The following is a 16,306-nucleotide window of genomic DNA, read 5'->3' on the forward strand; positions in this document are numbered from 1 at the left end:
AGAGAGTACTGAGAGAAGAGGAATCTGAAGGAGAATCTGAGGACAATTTTGAGGAAGCTTTAGATCTCAACATGGATAGAGAAGTTCACAACCATGAGAGGGCTGATGGAAACAATGCCATTCCTGAGAGGAGGGTTCTTGGTTCATACATAAACCCAACCTCTGGGAATTGTGGTAGCAGCATTCAGAAACCACCCATTCAGGCCAACAATTTTGAACTTAAACCACAGCTAATATCACTTGTGGAGGATCATTGTTCATTTGGTGGGAGTGCTAACGAAGATCCAAACCAACATCTCACAAAATTCCTGAGAATTTGCGACACTGTGAAGTCCAATGGAGTCCAGGAAGATACCTATAAACTGCTCTTGTTCCCATTTTCACTTAGGGACAAGGCAGCTAAGTGGCTGGAATCATTCCCAAGGGGGAGCCTAACAACCTGGGATGAGGTGGAAAGCAAGTTTCTGGCACGTTTCTACCCCCCACAAAAGGTCAATAGGCTTCGATCTGAGGTTCAGACTTTTAGACAACAAGATGGTGAAACTCTCTACGAGGCATGGGAGAGATTCAAGGATTTGACAAGGAAATGCCCACCAGACATGTTCCATGACTGGGTGCAATTGCATATTTTCTATGATGGACTTTCTTATGAATCAAGGAAGGCTGTAGACCATTCATCAGGAGGTTCATTGAACAGGAAAAAGACTGTGGAAGAAGCCATTGAAGTGATTGAGACAGTGGCTGAGAATGAGTACTACTATGCTTCAGAGAGACACAACACTAAGGGAGTCATGGAGCTGAACCATGTTGATACAATTTTAGCCCAAAACAAGGTGTTTGCCAAGCAACTAGCAGAGCTCACCAGGAAATTAGAAACAAAGCAAGTGGCTGCAATACACACACAAGATCAAGAGGAAGTAAGCACTGAAGGAGGTGATTGGGAAGAGGCCAACTATGTGGGAAACCAACAAAGGCAATCATATGATCCACATTCCAACACTTACAACCCAGGATGGAAAAACCACCCAAACTTTGGGTGGGGGAACCAACAAACCCAACCACAAAACCACAAACCTTACAACCATAACCAACATAACAATTCCACATACCAAAACTCCAACCAAAGATCATACCAAGCCACACAAAACACTTACTCCCAACCATCATATCATGGCCAAAATAATCAACCTACCCAACCTAATCCGAACCAACAATTTCAAGATCAATTAAACAGGATAGAAGGAACGCTTGCAAACATGGGTCAGGACATAAGTGAGTTGAAAAGCTTTAGGGATGATGTGAGATCTACCTTAAGGAACCATGGTGAAAAACTCAAGAGGATGGAGTCTCAAGTGGGAGAGCTATCTCAACAGGCCCCCAAGTCAACTGCAGTGTTCCCTAGTGACACAGAAAAGAATCCTAAAGGGGAACAAAAGGGAGTGAGATGGGAAGAATGCAAGGCCATCACCATATTGAAGGAAGTCTCAGAAGAAGAAGGAATCAGACCCTCAGAACAGGAGCCAGAAATCTTGAAGGAAGGTGTGGAAGAAGCTAAGCAGGAAAGTGAAACTGAGCAAGCCAAGGAACTGCAAAAAGGCATGCTAGAAACATACCAACCAAAAGCACCATTTCCTCAGAGGTTAGGAGGAGGTGAAAAAGGGAAAACCTATTCAAGGTTTTTAGAGACATTTAAGTCTCTCCATATCAATATTCCCTTCCTTGAGATTCTCCAGCAGATGCCTACACATATCAAGTATTTAAAGGAATTGCTGAGCAAGAAAAGAGTTTTGAAGGGAGGACAAACTGTAATAATGAACAAAGAATGCAGTGCCCTCATCAAGAAGGACATAGTCTCTAAGAAAACAGACCCAGGAAGTTTTCATATCCCCTGCATCGTAGGGGAAACAAAAATTGACAAAGGATTCTGTGATCTAGGAGCTAGCATAAATGTGATGCCTCTGACTCTTATGAAGAGGCTACAACTGAACGAGGTGAGATCCACTGATGTGATCATACAACTGGCTGACAAAACTCAGAAGCAAGCTGAAGGGGTAGTTGAAAATGTGCTGGTGAAAGTGGGAAATTATTTCTTCCCCACAGACTTTGTCATTTTGGACATGGAGGAAAGCTACCTACACCCTATCATTCTGGGAAGGCCATTTCTAGCCACTGCTAGAGCGCTCATAGATGTAGAACAAGGAGAGCTAATTTTGAGAATACATGATGAACAGCTCATTTTCAATGTTTTCAAACCTGCATCTGAGCCTGAACCAGAACCTGAAAAGCCTAAGGATGATAGTAGCCATCTGTGTTTGGAGGAAAGCAATCCAGCAGCTGAAACTCTGAAACAGTCCTTGGAAGGCAAATAAGAATTGCAAGAGTTAAAGCCACAAGAATCAATAGAAACAGATCAGAAGGATCCTCCTGGCATAAGGGTCAATGAAGAAATCCTCAAGAGAAAGGGAAGAATTGTAAAGAAATTGCCAAGAGGGTGGAGAAACAAGAAAATTCCCACTGAAGGTTTCTCTCCGGGAGATAAAGTGATATCAAGTCATTATCTGCCAATCCCACCTGGCCTCAAAACCATTCCTTCCCAGCTCCCTCAAGTGTTCACAATCAGGAAAGTTCTTTCTATGGAACATTTGGAAATCATGAAGGAATCAAATGGGGACGTTTTCATAGTGAGAGGAGAGGACATCAAGCACTACAATCCACCCTAACAAGGAGCAACCGTCAAGCTAGTGACGTTAAAGAAGCGCTTCATGGGAGGCAACCCATGTTTTAGTATCCTTACTCTTTATTGTTTTGCTCTGCATCTAATAAAGCATGGTTTCTTATGCATGAACTTGAATCCTCAAGACAACTGTTGATAAAGTGCACTAAACATTGCATGTAAAATACAATTGGTCTCTAAGTTTGGTGTGCCTGAAGGCACCCCCAAATCTTATTCAAATTGTATTCAATCTTTCATTCAAGGTGCACAACCAAACATTAAGTTTGGTGTTCCTTTTTGAACACAGTTAATGAAAAGCAAGAAGTTCCTCTGGATTTAGAAATTCATGACAAGTATACCATTTGCATGTTTTAATACTTTGATTTCAATTACTTTAGGTAATAAAATTGTTTAGGATCAAAGAGCCAAAGTGACTATGATTTATTAGGATTATGCACATTCATTAAGGACAACCAACATGGATTTCATGTCATCAGGAGACATTACCAAACACTAAGTTTGGTGTCCAGTAATAAGTGTGCATACATACAAAGGTCACGGCTATAAGCTCAGGAAGTCAATCATTGATTTACAATTCAAAAAGAAGGAAAAACATGTACAAGTACTATTCATTATTCACATGGACCGAAAAAAATGATAGCAAATTTGTTTGTTTGTGCAGGTACAAAGGGAAGGATAAGAATGGAGGAAAAAGACAAGGGGGGAGGTACGGTGCTTGGTCAAAAAGGAAGTTCACAAGTCTTTGAAACTAACACATGGGAAAAGGAAGTTCTGCATGAAAAGATAGCTACATGTACAACCTAATACACCCAGAATACTTCCAAGAAAATGAAAAGCAATTCGTCCTTCTCCCTAATTCATATATTTACCATCAAGCCACCCTCACAAATCACCCTAGCCGTCCATTTTTTTACTTGCGTGCACTAATAAAGAACCACTTGGGGAACGAGTTCCTCACCACCAATTCCCCTTCCTGCACATCTTCTTTCATCATAGCATAACTATCTCTTGCCGAAAACAACCTCACCACACTTCTAACAACACTTCTTGCCTCACCTTGTCAACTTTAGCTTGTCACTTACCAAAACTAAAGAACCAATGGCAGCCTCATCTAGCCACAAAAGAAGAAAAGACAAGCAGCCAATGGAAGAGAACAGGGAATTCGATGCATGGAAATACAGATCAGTGTTCCATGAGATTCAAGCCGAATGGATGAGACCTAAAAGGGTACTAGCTGAGGTTCCCTTTGACCTTGAAAAGGATGAGTTCCCAGGTGTTTGGGAGAAGATCAGAAAGAGGAAGTGGGAGCTCCTGACTAAGCCAATCACTAAAATCAACATCAACCTGGTGAAAGAGTTTTATGCAAATGCAGTGAGGGAGGATTCAACCGTGAAACCCACATACAAAAGCTATGTGAGAGGGGTGGAAGTTGACTTCAGCCCCAAGGCAATCATGAAAACTCTTGGCCTGAAAAAAATACGTTTCAGCCAAGCAAGTTATGAGGAAAGGATGATAGGAGAACCTGACTATACGACTATTGCTGAAGACCTTTGTGCCATCAGAGCTGAATGGGTGAGAAAAACAAGAGGGGCTCCAAGAGTCTTGAGAAGGGGAGACCTAACACCTGAAGCTAAAGGGTGGTATGCAATAGTTAGGAGATCCATCCTGCCCACTGCAAACTCTTCAGAAATAGTCCCTAAAAGAGCTATCTTGCTACATTGCATTATGGTGGGAGGGGAGATCAAAGTTCATAAACTTATTGCTGAACAGATACAAGAGTTTAGTGAGAAAAGTGACCCTAAATCCTGGCTCCACTTCCCTAGCACCATCATTAGACTATGCATCGATGCCCAAGTACCACTTGAAGATGAAAGACCTAATTGGCTATATCCTGGAATGGCCATAACTGCGTACAGAATGACTCTTGGCCCAATTGCTCCAAGACATACAAAAAGAAGAAATGAAGAAGGGCAACAAGCAGAAGCAGAGCAAGAAGCAGAGTAAGAAGGACAAGAAGGAGAAGAAGGAGAAGAAGAGCAAGAAGAGCAAGGAATTCCAGAAAGAAGACAACAAATTCCCAGAGACCCCATGGATATGAGCAGAATGCAGGAAATCATAGAAGGAATGTCTCAACAATACATGAGGTCTCAGGAGAGACAAGAGGACTTTCACCTAAAAATGATGGATATGCAAAGGAACTTTGAATCAAGATTCTTAGATCTGCAAAGGGAACAGAATTTACAATTACAGGAATCCCTCAGCCACATATGCCAACACCAAGATGCCAATGTCTTGGCAATCAAGAAAGCCACCACTTTACAGAATGCAAGATACTCAGTTCAAGCTGATTACAACATCAGTTCTCAAATCAAGCTTAACTACATAGGGGAACATCTACACAAGATGGACCCAGCATTCCCAGCTTTTGATGAGTATTTCAAAGGGAGGAAAGAAGGAGAAATAAACAAGGCAATGATCCTTGAAAAAGGAGTGGAAGAAACAATGAAAAAGGCTGGATTCTGGAAAAAGCTCATAAGAAAAGACAAAGGAAGTACAAGTGGTCAAAAAGAGGTAGGAAGCAAGAAGAAGCAGGATCCCAAGAATCAAGAAGAACCAAGCAATAAATGAGAGGTGGTCTCGTTCCTTAATAATCAAATGATAATTGGTGAATTGTCTTTATGAGCTTTCTTTCATTATAAGTCATTTAAGTTTTATGTGAAGTTTCTAGTATGTTTGTCTGTTTATTACTTTGAATAAAGTGAATGCCTAGATGTTTGGATATAACTTCACCTTCTTAAACAAATGCTTGCCATGCTTGTTCTGTTTCCAAAAATAAAAGAAAAGTTTGAACAAAAGTAACTTGGCTCAATTAGTGACAAATCAAGTAGAATTAAGTGGTGGTATGCATGCTTGATTGTTTAGTCAGATCACTGGAAATAGAGTGTAGAATTATCATTTTTTGTGTAGAAATTGAAAACTGTCTATGGATCTTGATGAATAAATGTCTTTGGCCATGAAAAAGAAAGAAAAAGAAGAAGAAAAAAGCCACTGAAAAAGGGCAACAAAAAAAAAAAAGCAAAAAATTGAGAAAATAAGCTAGGCACCAATGGTTTGAACTTCTGAGACAAATGCCTGTGGTGTTTATGTATTAAGGATATGCTTGGATGAATAGGTTCTGAGGAGTGTTTCAACACTTGGTAACTTGGGTTAACTAACCCGGGATTATCAACCAAAAGTCTATTATCAAGAGCAACCTAAATACAAAACATTTAGTCACACAAAGAGGTGCTGGGCACCAATGTCTCAAGAAGAAATGTGAACTAAAATGCCTGGAGTGGATATGTGTAGTGCACTGATAAGAAAAAGAAAATGCCAAAGGCTTGTGCAACACATGACACTAAGCAAACAAGGAGCAAAGGAGCTCTAAGAAAAAGAAAAGAAAAACAAAGAAGAGAAAAGTGCCAAGGACATAAGAATAACAAGAGGCCATAGCAGTGTTTGATGGATGCAATGAAAAAGTGATAATCTTACCTGATAAGAATGAAAAAGTGATGCTGCAACTTTCTGTATAAAACCCTTCTGATGAACTTCAAATGCTTGCTAATAGAGCCAATGTAATTGCTTTCTGTTTCATACTTTCTTCTCAAATAACTCAGGACTTGCTTAGGGACAAGCAAGTATTAAGTTTGGTGTTGTGATGCCAAGGCATCTTAGGCTAGTTTCACTAGCATTTTTCTGTTAGTTTTAGTTGTTTTATGCATTTTCTTGAGCTTAAAGTAACCAAGAATGGTTAAATGAATAACAAAGCAATGAACCATCCAAACAATATGATTTTGATGCAAAGTCCATGAGTTTTTAGTTATATTACTTGAATGCTATGAATGGAAGATTTCTCATGAAATTTTTCAAGACTTTGATGCAATTGTTTGGATGATTTCAGGGAAGAAGAGGCTAGGCAAGGAAGCAACAAAATCAATAAAGGAAGCTTGAATATCACATGTGGAGTTTAAGTTCCAGTTTAAGCTTAAACTGGAGCTTAAACGCCAGAATCATGAAGGCTAAGAAATGCTAGAACTGGCGTTTAACCTCCAGTTTAACCTTAAACTGGAAGTTAAACGCCAGAATGAGAATTTCACCAAGGGAGCATTTCCACGTTTAAGCTCCAGTTTAACCTTAAACTGGAGCTTAAACGTGTTCGACACAATTCTCACCAGGAAGCATTTCCTCGTTTAACCTCCAGTTTAACCTTAAACTGGAGGTTAAACGCCAGAAGTAAGAAAGGCACCAGGAGCATTTCCACGTTTAAGCTCCAGTTTAACCTTAAACTGGAGCTTAAACGTGTTCGACTATTTCCCTCCTCCAGGGTTGCTTTCTCATTTCCACGTTTAAGCTTCAGTTTAACCTTAAACTGAAGCTTAAACGTGTTCGACTATTTCCCTCCTCCAGGGTTGCTTTCTCATTTCCACGTTTAAGCTTCAGTTTAACCTTAAACTGAAGCTTAAACGTGTTCGACTATTTCTCTCCTCCAGGGTTGCTTTCTCATTTCCACGTTTAAGCTTCAGTTTAACCTTAAACTGAAGCTTAAACGTGTTCGACCCAATTGCTCCTCCAGGGTTGCTTTCTTCATTTCCACGTTTAAGCTTCAGTTTAACCTTAAACTGAAGCTTAAACGTGTTCGACATTTCACACTCCTGGGTTGCTTTCTTCCATTTCCACGTTTAAGTTTCAGTTTAACCTTAAACTGAAACTTAAACTTCAACTTAAACGTCACTTTTTGAAAGGGGTTTCTGGGCCAAATATATTGAAGTTTAAGTTAGCATTTGAGCACAAACATTAACTTAAACGTATTATGGTATGAAACCCAATTGAATATCATGTTTATGGGATTGGGCCTGAAGAATTGATGAGTCTGGAGCTTCAATTTGTTGAGTCTTGTGTCATTACTTGTTTATCACTAAGTTTGCTCAATGAATGTTACAGAATTGGATCACAGCCTCATCAGGATTATGGACCATAAACCCAAAGCAAAAGGAAATCAGGGAAAGGCCTCAAAGCCCAAGAAACACAACAGAAGCTCAATTTAGAAAGTGTATAAATAGGATAGAATTTAAGTTAGTTAGGAGGAGTTTTACACACGGAGACTTTGGATCATTTTCTTTTAGTTTTGTAATTGAATTCAGAGCTATGACTCACTAAACCCCTTTCATTGGGTTAGGGAGCTCTATTGTAATTCAATGAATCAATAATAGTTTTATCTTCTTCTTCAATCTTTTCTCTTGAATTTTGTTAGAAAGCTTCTCGATCTAATTCCATTGGGTAGTTGTCTTGGGAAAGAAACTACCCATAATTGGAATCCTTCGGAACCTTGGGAAAGGAATGGAGGATTCATGCTAGAGAAGCTTTCTCACATTGAATTGGATCAGAGTTTGGATGGATATTGTGACATGTAATCCTACCAAATTGTGGTTCATGAAACTGTGTGGTATAATCAGTGATCGAGCATCATCTCTTCTTATGAACATTTAAACCAAGGGATTGGGAATTTGTTTGTTTTTAGAGAGAATTGGTGAGCCAAGGGATTGGGATCCAATCATATAAGATTGCCAAGCAAAATTCAATGAATGCATTGGTTGAGGAAGGGATAAAAGTTGTTTTGATTCGGAGATCTCAATATCTCCTAACACCCAATGAACTCCCCATTTCTGATTTACCACTTTCTCTTTACATTCTGTAATTAAATTCATGCAATCACCCCCATCCCTTTTAATTTCAGCAATTTAGCTTCTCGCTCTTTAATTCATACAATTTTACATTCCGCAATTCTCATCTAAATCGTGATTCCACTCAACTAGAACATACTTCTAATCCGAATTGCTCACTCAACCAATCCTTGTGGGATTCGACCTCACTCTATTGTGAGTTTTTACTTGACGATAACCGGTGCACTTGCCGGAAGGAATTTTGCCGATCGTGCAATTTCCTAAATCGTAGCATAACAAGTTTATGCGCATCACATTGCATAGCCCAAAGGGCATCCTTCTATAAGCAAACACTCCGGATGGACATGTGAATGCTGTTTTCTCTTGATCCTGGGGATCTACTGCAATCTGGTTATAGCCTGAGTAGCCATCCAAAAAGCAGTAATAATCATGACCTGCTAGTCTCTCTAGCATCTGGTCTATGAATGGTAAAGGAAAATGATCCTTTCTGGTGGCTGTATTGAGCCTTCTGTAGTCAATACACATGCGCCACCCTGTAACTGTTCTTGTAGGAACCAGTTCATTTTTTTCATTATGAATCACTGTCATGCCTCCCTTTTTTGGGACGACTTGAACAGGGCTCACCCAGGGGCTATCAGAAATGGGATAAATAATCCCAGCCTCTAGTAATTTGGTGACCTCTTTCTGCACCACTTCCTTCATGGCTGGATTTAGCCGCCTCTGTGGTTGAACCACTAGTTTGGCATTATCCTCCAATAGGATTTTGTGCATGCATCTAGCTGGGCTTATGCCCTTAAGGTCACCTATGGACCACCCAAGAGCTGTCTTGTGTGTCCTTAGCACTTGAATAAGTGCTTCCTCTTCCTGTGAATTTAAAGCAGAGCTTATGATCACTGGAAAAGTGTCACCTTCTCCTAGAAATGCATATTTCAAGGATGGTGGCAGTGGCTTGAGCTCTGGTTTAGGAGGTTTTTCCTCTTTCAGAAGAAAGTTCAGAGGCTCTTTCATGTCCCCTGAATCCTCCAAATCAGGCTGAACATCTTTAAAGATGTTTTCCAACTCTGATTCGAGACTCTCAGCCATGTTGATCTCTTCTACTAAAGAGTCAATAAGGTCAACTTTCATGCAGTCTGTTGATGTGTCTGGTTGCTGCATGGCTTTGACAGCGTTCAACTTGAACTCGTCATCGTTGACTCTCAGGGTTATTTCCCCCTGCTGGACGTCAATGAGGGATCGTCCAGTTGCTAGGAAGGGTCTTCCTAGAATGAGAGTAGCACTCTTGTGCTCCTCCATTTCCAGCACAACAAAGTCAGTGGGAAAGGCGAATGGCCCAACTCTGACAATCATGTCCTCAATCACGCCTGATGGGTATTTAGTGGAACCATCAGCAAGTTGGAGACATATCCTGGTTGGTTTAACTTCTTCAGTTAAGCCAAGCTTCCTGATAGTGGATGCAGGTATCAGGTTGATGCTCGCCCCAAGATCGCATAGAGCTGTCTTGGTGCAATCACCTTCTAATATGCATGGTATCAGAAAGCTCCCAGGGTCTTTAAGCTTTTCAGGAAAGCTTTTCAGAATGACTGCACTGCATTCTTCAGTGAGGAGAACTCTTTCTGTTTCTCTCCACTCCTTTTTATGACTCAAGATCTCTTTCATGAACTTGGCATAAGAAGGTATTTGCTCAAGTGCCTCTGCAAAAGGAATCTTTATTTCAAGAGTCCTTAGATAATCTGCAAAGCGAGCAAATTGCTTATCCTGCTCCTCTTTCCGGAGTTTTTGAGGATAAGGTATCTTGGCTTTATATTCCTCAACCTTAGTGGTTAAAGAAGCCTTTTTAGAGGGGTTGTTATCAGCACTTGTGTGTGTCTGATCCCTCACTGGCAATTGAATGCCAGAGTCAGAAGCTGGAGTGACATTAGACGCCAGCTCACTGTCTGTTCCTGGTGCCTGAACGCCAGAAATGTGCCCCTGTTGGGCGTTCAACGCCAGATTCTTGCCTGTTTCTGGCGTTGAACGCCAATCCTGCCTTGTTTCTGGTGCTGAACGCCAGTTTTGGGCATGGTCTGGGCGTTCAGTGCCAGCCTTCCACCCATTTTCTGGCGTTTTAGTGCCAGAATTATTTTTCCCTGGGCTCTTACTGTCCTCAGGGGAATCTTTGGTGGGTCGCTCATTTCTTGAATTTTTGATGCCTTGAGGTGGGGTATTTAATGTTTTCCCACTTCTTAATTGCACTGCTTGGCATTCTTCTGCTATTTGCTTTGATAGCTGCTGCTTTGTTTGCTTAAACTGTTCATCCATATGTATATTAGCTATCCTTGTCTCCTGTAACCTGTCTTTGAATTCAGCTAGCTGTTTTGTTAGAAAATCTAATTGCTGATTGAATTCAGCAGCTTGTTTTACAGTACTGAATTCAGCAGTTACTGTTTTAACCTCTTCATTCATGGAAGGGTTGCTGTTTAGATACAGATGCTGATTCCTGGCAACTGTATCAATGAGCTCTTGAGCTTCTTCAATTGTCTTTCTCATATGGATAGATCCACCAGCTGAGTAATCTAAAGACATCTGAGCTCCTTCTGCAAGCCCATAGTAGAAGATGTCTAACTGAACCCACTCTGAAAACATTTCAGAGGGGCATTTTCGTAGCATCTCTCTGTATCTCTCCCAGGCATCATAAAGAGATTCATTATCTCCTTGTTTAAAGCCTTGGATGTCCAGCCTTAGCTGTGTCATCCTTTTTGGAGGGAAATATTGATTCAGGAATTTTTCTGTCAGCTGTTTCCATGTTCTTATGCTGGCCTTAGGTTGGTTATTTAACCACCTCTTAGCTTGATCTTTTACAGCAAATGAAAACAGTAATAGTCTGTAGACATCCTGATCTATTTTCTTATCATGTACTGTGTCAGCAATTTGTAAAAATTATGCCAGAAACTCTGTAGGTTCTTCCTGTGGAAGACCGGAATACTGGCAACTTTGCTGCACCATGATAATGAGCTGAGGATTCAACTCAAAGCTACTAACTCCAATGGAGGGTATGCATATGCTACTCCCATACGAAGCAGTAGAGGGGTTAGAATATGACCCCAAAGTCTTCCTGGACTGTCCATCTCCACTTATGTCCATGATGGATATATGGATATAACTTGGACTGATTTATCTTTTTATTTATTTTATTTTATAAGAAGTAAATACTTAAATAAAATAAAATAACTAAAAAGAATTTGAGTTTTTAAATAAAAAATTTTTTTTTTCGTAAAAAAAAAAAATTAAAAATAATTAGTTAAAAAAAACAGAAATTTTTGAAAAAGAGGGGAGATATTTTCGAAAATTTGAGAGAGAGAGAGTTAGTTAGGTAGTTTTGAAAAGGTTAAGAAACAAACAAAAAGTTGGTTAGTTGGTTGAAACAAATTTTGAAAAGATAGGAAGTTAGAAAAGATATTTTGAAAAGATATTTTTGAATTTAGTGAGGAGAGAGAAAAACAATAAGATAGTACAAGATTTAAAATTTTTTTAGATCTAATGCTCCTTGTTTTTGAAAATTTTGGAGGGAAAACACCAAGGAACACCAAACTTAAAAATTTTAAGATCAAGACACAAGAAAACTCAAGAACACTTTGAAGACTCACAAGAACACAAGAACATGAAGGAAGAACACCAAACTTAAAATTTTTAGAAAACCAAACCAAAATTTTCGAAAATCAAAGGGGAATCAACAAGAAAACACCAAACTTAAAGTTTGGCACAAGATTTAATAGAAAAAATATTTTTGAAAAAGAAGGTTTTGAAAAGAGTATAAAAGATTCTAACCCAATCAAATTAATGTTCTAGCCAAATGAGTTATGGGACCTTATTTTAAGAAAGATTATTTTTGAAAACACCAAACTTAAAGTTTGGCACAGGATTTAATAGAAAAATTATTTTTGAAAAAGGTTTTAAAAAATATGATAGCCAATTATCATGAACATAAACACCACGTTCTAAATAACTGAGCTATAAATTTAAAGTATTTTAACAAGGGGTAATTAATAAAAGACTCTAAACCAAAAAAAAAAGAAAGATTTTTCCTAATCTAAGCAACAAAATAATCCGTCAGTTGTTCAAACACGAACAATCCCCGGCAACGGCGCCAAAAACTTGGTGCACGAAATTGTAATGTTACTGTTCACATTACTCTCTTACAACTTCGCACAACTAACCAGCAAGTGCACTGGGTCGTCCAAGTAATACCTTACGTGAGTAAGGGTCGAATCCCACGGAGATTGTTGGTTTGAAGCAATCTATGGTTATCTTGTAAATCTTAGTCAGGAAGTCAATTATGTTTATCAATTGAATTGTGAGTAACCAGTAGAGCATAAATTAAAAGTTACTTGTTGTGCAGTAATGGAGAATATGTTGGAGTTTTGGAGATGCTTTGTCTTCTGAATCTCTGCTTTCCTCTGTCTTCTTGTTCACGCACGCACGTCCCCCTATGGCAAGCTGTGTGTTGGTGGATCACCGTTGTCAATGGCTACCTTCCATCCTTCCAGTGAAAACTACGCTCACGTGCTCTGTCACAGCACGGCTAATCACCGATTGGTTCTCGATCCGGTTGGAATAGGATTTGCTATCCTTTTGCATCTGTCACTAACGCCCAGCCTTCAGGAGTTTGAAGCTCGTCACAGCCATTCAATCCTTGAATCCTACTCGGAATACCACAGACAAGGTTTAGACTTTCCGGATTCTCATGGATGCTGCCATCAGTTCTAGCTTATACCACGGAGATTCTGATTAAAGAATCTAAGAGATACTCATTCAATCGGATATAGAACGGAGGTGGTTGTCAGGCACACGTTCATGGGCTGAGGAAGGTGATGAATGTCACGGGTCATCACCTTCATCACAGTTAAGCGCGAATGAACATCTTAGATAGGAACAAGCGTGTTTGAATGGAAAACAGAAATACTTGCATTAATTCATTGAGACACAGCAGAGCTCCTCACCCCCAACAATGGGGTTTAGAGACTCATGCCGTTAGAGAATACAAAGTTTAGATCTGAAATGTCATGAGATACAAAATAAGTCTCTAAAAGTTGTTTAAATACTAAACCAGTAGCCTAAGGTTACAAAATATGAGTGGACTATGATGGATGATGCAGAGATCCACTTCCGGGGCCCACTTGGTGTGCTGGGGCCCACTTGGTGTGTGCTGGGGCTGAGACTTTAAGCAATTCACGTGCAGAGGCCATTTGTGGAGTTGAACGCCAGTTTTTGTGCCAGTTTGGGCGTTCAACTCCAGTTTTTGATCCTTTTCTGGCGCTGGACGCCAGAATTGGGCAGAGGACTGGCGTTTAACGCCAGTTTACGTCGTCTATCCTTGTGCAAAGTATGGACTATTATATATTGCTGGAAAGCCCTGAATGTATACTTTCCAATGCAATTGGAAGCATGCCATTTCGAGTTCTGTAGCTCCAGAAAATCCAATTTGAGTGCAGGGAGGTCAGAATCCAACAGCATCAGCAGTCCTTTTTCAGCCTGAATCAGATTTTTGCTCAGCTCCTTCAATTTCAGCCAGAAAAATACCTGAAATTACAGAAAAACAAACAACTCATAGTAAAGTCCAGAAATATGAATTTTTCCTAAAAACTACTGGAAATAAACTAAAAACTAACTAGAACATACTCAAAACTATATGAAATTATCCCCAAAAAGCGTATAAAATATCCGCTCATCAAAAACTTAGTCAGAATTTACCTATTTAAAGAAGCTGGGTAATTTTCATGCACGAAATTATGATGTCCAGGCTCGAACTATTCCTGGCATGTGAGCAACTTGGTACGCGTAATCGTGATCACACATTCATAATTTGTCACAACTTCGATACAACTAACCAGCAAGTGCACTGGGTCGTCCAAGTAATACCTTACGTGAGTAAGGGTCGAATCCCACGGAGATTGTTGGTATGAAGCAAGCTATGGTCACCTTGTAAATCTCAGTCAGGCAGATATAAAGTGATAATGGTGTTTTTGAATATTATATAATAAAATAGGGATAGAGATACTTATGTAAATCATTGGTAGGAATTTCAGATAAGCGAATGGAGATGCTTTTCGTTCCTCTGAACCTCTGCTTTCCTGCTATCTTCATCCAATCAGTCTCACTCCTTTCCATGGCTGGCTTTATGTGATACATCACCACTGTCAATGGCTACTTTCGGTCATCTCTCGGGAAAATGATCCAATGCCCTGTCACGGCATGGCTAATCGTCTGGAGGCATCACCCTTGCCAATGGCTTCATCTTATCCTCTCAGTGAATAATATGCTCACGCACCCTGTCACGGCACGGCTATTCATCTGTCGATTCTCGATCATGCTGGAATAGGATTTACTATCCTTTTGCGTCTGTCACTAACGCCCTGCAATCGCGAGTTAGGAGCTCGTCACAGTCATTCAATCATTGAATCCTACTCGGAATACCACAGACAAGGTTTAGACTTTCCGGATTCTCTTGAATGCCGCCATCATTCTAGCTTACGCCACGAAGATTCCGGTTAAGAGATCTAAGAGATATTCATTCTAGCTTATTTCATGTAGAACGGAAGTGTTTGTCAGGCACGTGTTCATAGGGGAGATGGTGATGAGCGTCACACATAATCATCACCTTCATCACGTTCTTGGGTACGAATGGATATCTTAGAAGCGAAATAAGATGAGTTGAATAGAAAACAGTAGTACTTTGCATTAATCTTTGAGGAACAGTAGAGCTCCACACCTTAATCTATGGAGTGTAGAAACTCTACCGTTGAAAATACATAAGTGAAAGGTCCAGGCATGGCCGAGATGGCCAGCCCCCAAAACGTGATCAAAGGATCATAAGGTAATCCAAAGATGTCAAATACAATAGTAAGAGGTCCTATTTATAATAAACTAGCTACTAGGGTGTACATGAGTAAGTAATTGATGCATAAATCCACTTCTGGGGCCCACTTGGTGTGTGCTTGGGCCGAGCCTTAACTTTCCACGTGCAGAGTCCATTTATGGAGTTGAACGCCAGGTTTTGATCCATTTCTGGCGTTCAACTCTGGTTTTGGATCCTTTTCTGGCGCTGGACGCCAGATTTGGGCAGAGAGCTGGTGTTGAATGCCAGTTTACATCGTCTATTCTTGGCCAAAGTATGAACTATTATATATTGCTGGAAAGCCCTGGATATCTACTTTCCAACGCAATTGGAAGCGCGCCATTTCGAGTTCTGTAGCTCCAGAAAATCCACTTTGAGTGCAGGGAGGTCAGAATCCAACAGCATCAGCAGTCCTTCTTCAACCTCTGAATCTGATTTTTGCTCAAGTCCCTCAATTTCAGTCAGAAAATACCTGAAATCACAGAAAAACACACAAACTCATAGTAAAGTCCAGAAATGTGAATTTAACATAAAATCTATTAAAAACATCCCTAAAAGTAACTAGATTCTACTAAAAATATACTAAAAACAATGTCAAAAAGCGTATAAATTATCCGCTCATCACAATGCACCTGCCACTTTTTAGAGATGTATGCTATCCATCTTCTCTGATATGGTAGAAAAATTCCTTGAAGTATTCATGGATGACTTCTCTGTTTTTGGTGACTCATTTGACTCCTGCCTTAATCATCTAACCCTAGTTCTGAAAAGATGCCAAGAGACAAACCTAGTTCTAAACTAGGAAAAATGCCACTTCATGGTGACTGAAGGCATTGTTCTTGGGCATCAGATCTCAAATAAAGGGATTGAAGTGGATCAAGCTAAGGTGGAAGTGATAGAATGCTTGCCTCCACCTACTAATGTCAAGGCAATCAAAAGTTTCCTAGGACATGAAGGATTTTACAGGAGGTTCATAAAAGA

General features: G+C 40.0%; 1 non-coding gene across 1 annotated transcript; it reads right to left on the bottom strand.

Annotated features, from left to right (window-relative positions):
• Window positions 1–497: 497 nt before the first annotated feature.
• On the bottom strand, window positions 498–601 carry LOC148562504 (small nucleolar RNA R71). Its single transcript, XR_015886394.1, has one exon. It is a non-coding gene; the product is annotated as a small nucleolar RNA R71 (small nucleolar RNA).
• Between the last annotated feature and the right edge of the window lie 15,705 nt (window positions 602–16,306).

The sequence above is a fragment of the Arachis ipaensis genome, chromosome B6 (assembly GCF_059453495.1).
Source record: "Arachis ipaensis isolate K30076 ecotype BB chromosome B6, ASM5945349v1, whole genome shotgun sequence".
In the NCBI taxonomy this organism is placed as follows: domain Eukaryota; kingdom Viridiplantae; phylum Streptophyta; class Magnoliopsida; order Fabales; family Fabaceae; genus Arachis; species Arachis ipaensis.